This window comes from Lactuca serriola, chromosome 9, assembly GCF_051521515.1.
Source record: "Lactuca serriola cultivar US96UC23 chromosome 9, Lser_US96UC23_V15, whole genome shotgun sequence".
In the NCBI taxonomy this organism is placed as follows: domain Eukaryota; kingdom Viridiplantae; phylum Streptophyta; class Magnoliopsida; order Asterales; family Asteraceae; genus Lactuca; species Lactuca serriola.
The window spans coordinates 105,228,462-105,235,734 of record NC_136416.1 but is presented as its reverse complement, the minus strand read 5'-3'; positions in this window follow the sequence as shown (position 1 = coordinate 105,235,734).

Genomic DNA, 7,273 nt, shown 5'->3' with positions numbered 1-7,273 from the left:
TGTAACGACCATAAAATTCCAACTAATTTAAACTTTTCAAAAACAACCCGATTTCATAATATTATTGTGACATCCCCATTTTCACGGCCAGAAAAGACCGATTTGCTTATGCTTTGTTTTATAAATCAGAGTGATCGTTTAAAGAAAACGGTTGCGGAATTTGTTCCCAAAATAAAATATGATAACCATTTATCAAAACATTTCTCAAAGAGAATTTATTTCCATTAAATAATAAAACCTCGGGATGTCATGTTCCGATACAGACCAAAAGCATAAACAATATAAAATAGACCTTACAATAGTTATTCAACTACTGATCTATAATCCAAAACCTCTCGTCAAGTCCACCAACTTATACTCTTGTGTCATTACCTGTAATGCAAAGAAAACTGAGTGGGTCAGGCTTGGGAGCCTGGTGAGCATATAGGGTTTTCAACCCACAATAATACAATTATTATATTCAACCATCAAACAATCAACTCGATTTCTCATCCCTATTATGTTTCTTAGGATTTTACCCTAGGAATTCAACTACTCGTCATTCCTTCATTCCTAAGGATTGACCTAAGGAATTTACACAAACTTCCATTGCTACATAAGGCGCATCTGCCAACATTATCCTTTAAGCGCCTCTGCCAGGATTACGTCATACACTATGAGGCGCGACTGCCAGGTTTATGACATTCTCTTTTAGGCACATCTGCCGACATTATCTTATAAGCGCATCTGCCAAGATTATCCTATAAGCGCATCTGCCAAGATTATCCTATAAGCGCATCTGCTATTATTATGACAATCTCTATTTGGCACATCTGCCGATATTATTCTCCAGCACATCTGCTAGCTTTATGACATTCTTTAATTGGTGCGTCTACCAATATCATTCTTAATTATCTTTCATACCTCATCACTTTATCACATACCAACTATCTCATCTACCCATGTTCTACCCAACATATTTGTAGATATAGAATACACATACAGTTTATCTCTTTTAAAAACTATATAAATTATTCATTCCATACTCATCTCAAATAAACAACAATATATAAACACATAGCACGTATTTTATACCAATTACTTCATATTTATGTGTTAGAAGAAAGTAACCATACACTCTCCCAAACATACACTTAATACATTCAAACAATACTTGTATTATACCCGTGTTTATGAAAGGGACTATACACCCACACATATAAACAACCTCATATTATACACGTAGCACGTATTTCATAGAAAATACTTAATAATTATGCGTTAGAAGAAAATAACCACACACTCACTTGATCAGAAGATGATCGGACAGCACTACGGCTTATAGAAGTAGTAATCCACAGCAGATCTGGAAGATCTTCACAAAAATCGAACTTCTCGCGGGTAGAGCTTCGACTCGGGAACCGCACTTCTCGGGATCTTCGGGATCTCGGGACTTGCCTCGGGGCTAGAGTATGATACCGGGGCTTCGGGGTGGCTTCGGGGGTAAAAATGTAGAGCTTCGGCACAAAGATGAGAAGAAATGAGCAAATAAACCCTGAACCCTCGCATCCTATTTATAGTGAAAATATCTGATGTACTCGCCGAGTAGGGGACACCTACTCGCCGAGTTGGTCCATGTGGCGGCTTTCTGGTGGTGCCACGTGTCAAATTCTGGGTGGTGCCACGTCACCCCTATCGCGTGTTAGCCTTCGAACTTAGAAAAATCATAACTTTCGCATACGAGCTCCGTTTTTGACGTTCTTTATATCCACGCATAGGTAAAATCAAGACCTACAACTTTCGTTTAGACTCCCTCGGCTAAATCTTGACCGATCTCAAATTTAACAGTAGGAGGCGTTTAGACTGTTAAATGACCGCGAAGAATTCGTAACTCCTTCATACGAACTCCGTTTTCGTCCATATTTTTACCGTTGAGTTCCTATTAATGAGACCTTCAACTCTTATTTAGGTCGCGTAAGCTAAAAACCGCTCGAACTAAAATTCAAGTTTCGGGTCGTGCACTGCTAAGCCGAATCTTAGAAAAATCATAACATCCTCATACGAAGTCAGATTTGGGCGTTCTTTTTATTGATGCTCTTATCTTAACATATTCTACAACTTTTGTTTAGATTGATAAGGCTAAATCTCGCTCTATCGTAAATTCACTATTTACGCTTCCCGGTGCCGTGCCGGTTTTGCCGTAAAACTTCGACATGTCATAACTTCTTCGGTATAACTCGGATTTTGGCGTTCTTTATATGCACGGAAACCTTGTGACATATACTACAACTTGGTTAAGATTAATCCTTCTAGATAATCTTCCATCAAAAAGTCATTTTTGACGCTTATTGTCTCTAAATTGACTAGCCCTGATCTACGGGCGTTACAATTATTACAAAAATGTTTTCAATACAATTATTTCAGAGTAATCCCAGAATCACATCACAAAACATAATCATGAGGAGCGGTACGATCACGCCTTTGCCTTGCCACGGTCTCCCGAAGAACCTGAAAAACATTAAATCACAACTGTAAGCCCGAAAGCTTAGTGAGATACCCCCAAAATACCAACCACATATACCATACATGCATAATATGCCATATCATAACAGAACACAGAACAGTCATGCACTTCGGGTCTACTGTGTGACTGGTCAATCGCACTGGCCAACAGTCCACCTGGTCCACCCTCCGAGTCTAGCCATATACATCAAGTCTACAGTGTGATTGGTCCGCCCACACCAGGCCTTCAATCCACCTGGTCCACTCTCTGAGTCTACAGTATGACTGGTTCGCCCACACCGGGCCTTCAGTCGGTTTGGTCCACTCTCCGAGCCTCGACATGTCCGGTCCGTCCTCTTGGGGCCTACAGCCTGTCCGGACCGCTCGCTGGGCCTTCGGGATAACCGGTCCGCCCTGGGTATGTTGGCCTACAACACAAAGCAGGTCCCGCCTCAACCCAACCCCAGTCCAACAACCATGTGCACATAAACATTCAATCATATAACATATCACATCCAATCAAACCGATCTAACAGATCACATAGCATAACATCATCCTAACCAGGATACCGACCTAACCGGTCACTAGCATAGCATCATCCTATATACCAGGATACCGACCTTAGCCAGGTCTTTAACATGTATCATCCTAACTACCAGGATGCAAACATAGCAAAGCAATAACATAACAACAATACCCAGATTACAATCCAATAAGGGGTGGCCTTGGTGCCTTAGACCCCGTTGATATAGTGAGGATAACTCACCTCGCAACTGCCGACTGAACAGATAAACCCAAGCTGCTCCGACCACTGATACGATCTCCAACACTGGCCAACACCAAAACTCTGAACTCAAAACAAAAGCCAACAATTACCAAAATGCCCTTGGAAATCAACTGGTCAACCCTTGGTCAAAGTCAAAGTCAAAGTCAAAGTCAACCCCTGACCGACTCTACTCGCCGAGTCAACCCGATGACTCGCCGAGTCCCCCTGCACAGAACTTCCCCAATCTGCGACTCAACTCGCCGAGTCACCCCGAGACTCGCCGAGTCCAACAAATCTGAGTCCTTTCACACTCAACTCACCTTGTCATCCCTTGACTCACCGATTCACAGCTCAACCAGAAGAAAGGTTAGGACCTCATGACCAGACTCGCCGAGTCCAAGAACAGACTCGCCGAGTCCAAAGCTATCTGCAACCAACTCACCGAGTTGTTCTTCCAACTCGCCGAGTTCCTAACCATATTCATCCAACTCGCCGAGTTGTTCTTCCAACTCGTCGAGTTCCAGCCTATCTTCAAGCAACTCGCCGAGTACACCCTTGTGACTCGCCGAGTACCCTTAGATCTAAAACCATACAAAGGCTTTCCAAGCCATGCAGAAGCTCTAAACCATAGATCTACTCTTTTATAAGCCATCCATCACGTAAAGTGGCAAAATTTACGTGGATCCAAGGAGATCTAGGCATTTTACACTCTAGGGCTAGGGTTTGGGACAAAAGAGCTTCACCAAACACTCAAGAACAGGGACTTTAATGCACTCTAGACCTTCTCCATTCCAGATTTGAGGTAGCAACCTCAGATCTAACCTTCAAACTCGAAATACCACAAGCTAAACTTTCCACACACTCCAAAATGATAAATCTAGTGAATAACAGCCCAAGAAACAAAGTAATACCTCAAAAGGAAGCCCCAACATAAGAGAAATCCGAATCTTAGCAGAACCCCTTGCTCCAAGCCTCCTAACTCTCCAAGATCTCCTCCAAAATCTCTTCTCCAAGGTTCAAATGCACTCAAATCCCTCACAATCGCGTCTTAGGGTTTTCTGGACTTCAAGAGAGGGTAAAGAGGCTGGGAAGAGGGTATGATGTCCTTTATATAGGGCTCATCCCCCAAAATTAGGGTTTTCTCCACTCAGCACCAACTCGCCGAGTCCATCCATGCTACTCGCCGAGTTGGTCACTTAACACGCGACCAGAGTCGCGACCCTACTCGCCGAGTCCACTCGTGGACTCGCCGAGTTGCCCTTTCCCATTTACACTTTTAGCCCTTCAACTCTACTCTTAAGATTCCAGGATGTTACATTTGGTGCATATAATGAAGGAAAATAAGGTTCTATGCACTCAAGGAAGTTCGTGGAAGCCCTTGGAGGTGTTTGAGGGGTAGTTTAACACTTAAACAAGTGTTTATGGTCCATGCATATGGGTTTACGGTCTAAGAACATCCTTAGACCATAAAATCATGTTTACTCCCCATTTGGTCCGATTTTGGTGTTCCAAGTCCTTTCGGGTAAGCCTCTAAGCCATTGCTAAACATGAGAAGTGTTTTGGAAGGGTTTTTGAGCATTAAAACCCTCTTCAAAGGGGTTTACGGTTTTGGGAGGGTCCCAAGACCGTAAACTCATGTTCTTGGGTTTTTGGATGATTAAGTCACGAATTTGCAAGCTAGATAAGTTAGATAACAAGCTTGGAAGGTTTACTTACCGATTTGAGGCTCGGAGGGGCGATTTTTGACCAAAACCCGTTTGTAGAGAGAGAAAGTAGAGAGAGAGAGAGTCTAAGGTGGGAAAAGGCTTCTAAGGAGTGTCCACCCACCCTTATATAGGGCTTGGGTGTTGTACCCGATATACGACTACCCGATACTTATGTTTAACGAGGTTTAAAATTTTACCCGGTTAAATGGCCGCGAATAAAAATAAACTTTTTCCAAATAAATGGAAAGATAATTTACGTGTTTTTATTTTCGCTTGACGAATATTAATTAAAATATTCCAACGGGTTTAAATCCGGTCAAAAATATTTTCGGGATAAATTGGTTAATTTTGACGTAATTAATTTCGACGTTAAAACTAACGGAAATTTTTGGGTTGTCACATCATCCCCCCGTTAGAGGGAATTTCGTCCCGAAATTCAGGTTTAGGCAAGGAAGTAGGTATGAATGATCGAGTAGAGGTATGAGGGCGCTTCCTATTCGGTTGGTCCTCGCACTCCCAAGTGAACTCTGGCCTTCGCTTGGCGTTCTAACAAACTTCACTTACGGGATGCGGACTTTGATTCATGCAGTTAGTGATTCCTACCGGTTCGTCTACTGAGTTAGGGTTCCCAATGGTTTCTATCAAGACGAGTGGGATACAAAGAGTGACGTCGGGCAAGCACTTATCAAGTCTAAGAAGTGGATTGATCTAGGGTGAAACTTGAGGAATTTCCGAAAGTAGTAGTGGTCTGACGAGGGTTGGACTAATCTTTGTAAAGAATCTCGGATGGCCCTAAGCTTTCGAAAGGGTAGAGCCTTTCAGTACTTAGAACATAGTGTACTTCTATGGCGAGATCATCACTGGCGTGATCGCCATTCCGAAATTCCAACCGTTCTCTCTCATACTGAAAGTGTAGTCCTTCAGGTTGTTTCTTATAAAGCTCGGGTTGTCCTTGGATTCGTGTTTCTACTGCTTGGCTTCCAGAGGTTTTCTAGATCATAGGATGGATTGCGTGTCTACGGGTATCTGTTTGCTGTAGAGTGTCTATCTCAATCTTGTGCAAAATGAACCTGCACTTCTGATTCTTGAGATATTTCTAACAGAATCCCTCAGGGTCAGGGAGATAGGGTTTCACCAGATGAGTGTTGGACTGTCTCGGGAGGTGGTTCTACTATTTCTGTGTGAGATAGTATTCGTGGAACACCTAGTAGTCCAATGAATCTCTAAGACATGTCCTATTCTCCAATGCGTTGGTTTATTTTAGTGCGGAAAGCGCGTGCTCTTGTATAACCCATCGACTAACACCTAGACTGGTGTCAAGTCTATAATCTCTTCAGGATCTGGGTTATAAGGCTTAACGCAACATACTCTCGCACTTTATTCAAGTATTCTTGGCTGCGGAGGTTATCCTGTGGTTCTCGGTATTCTAGTGTTCACTTCGGAGAATGCAGTCTATCGTCTACAGGGCGACGGTGATTTCCTCCATGCGAGAGGTCGGAGGGTCCTAGGCACTACTCGTCGGTAACGGGGTGGACGAAGTGCCTGAGTAGTGCGAACATCTTCTGCAACTACTCTCCCGAAGGTTCTGAGTTTTCTCGGTCTAGGTCAAATCTAGTGAGTATAGGGTTCCATCACTCGGAACTTTAATCTCCTCATCCACTCTTCTCAGAGTTTAACTTATCGCAGCTTCTGGATTTCCAGGATATCCGCTGAGATGCTTAATTCGTGGGATTAAGCATGAACGGATGGTCGTAGTCAATGTCCTTGACTCTTACGACTCAGATTTCCTTACCAACCGAGGGTGTTAGCTACTATGTTGGCTTAACCGGGATGACAACAAATTTCGGATTTGTGGTCATTATAGTAGCTCGACCCGCCGTGGTTCTCTTGACTCTAGCTCCCATTCCGGGGGATAGGATGAAGGGTTTTTACTATGAGGTTCGGGGTAGAGCTCATACTCGGCTTAACCACTAATACTTGGTGTATGCAAGCCGTATATAATTAGGGTCGGTAGGATGTTCAGTTGTGCGACTCCACCCCAAACCCACAACCCAACGAGGAACAGGGAGTAGGGAGGAAGCACACATCTTAAATCTTTTTGATCCCAATTATATACCACCCTTATGCATATACTCAGTTATAGTGGTCAGTCCCATGAGTTCTATCCTCTGGGTTCACGAACCTGATTTGCGAGGTGCGAAGGGTATCTCTGGGTTTCTACGGTGTCTACATCAGATGGTTATCGTCTTTTGGAATGCCTGCAGTGCCTTTCACTTCGGTTTTTATCTATCTAATAAGGGTTGGTTAACAGCGCGCGGT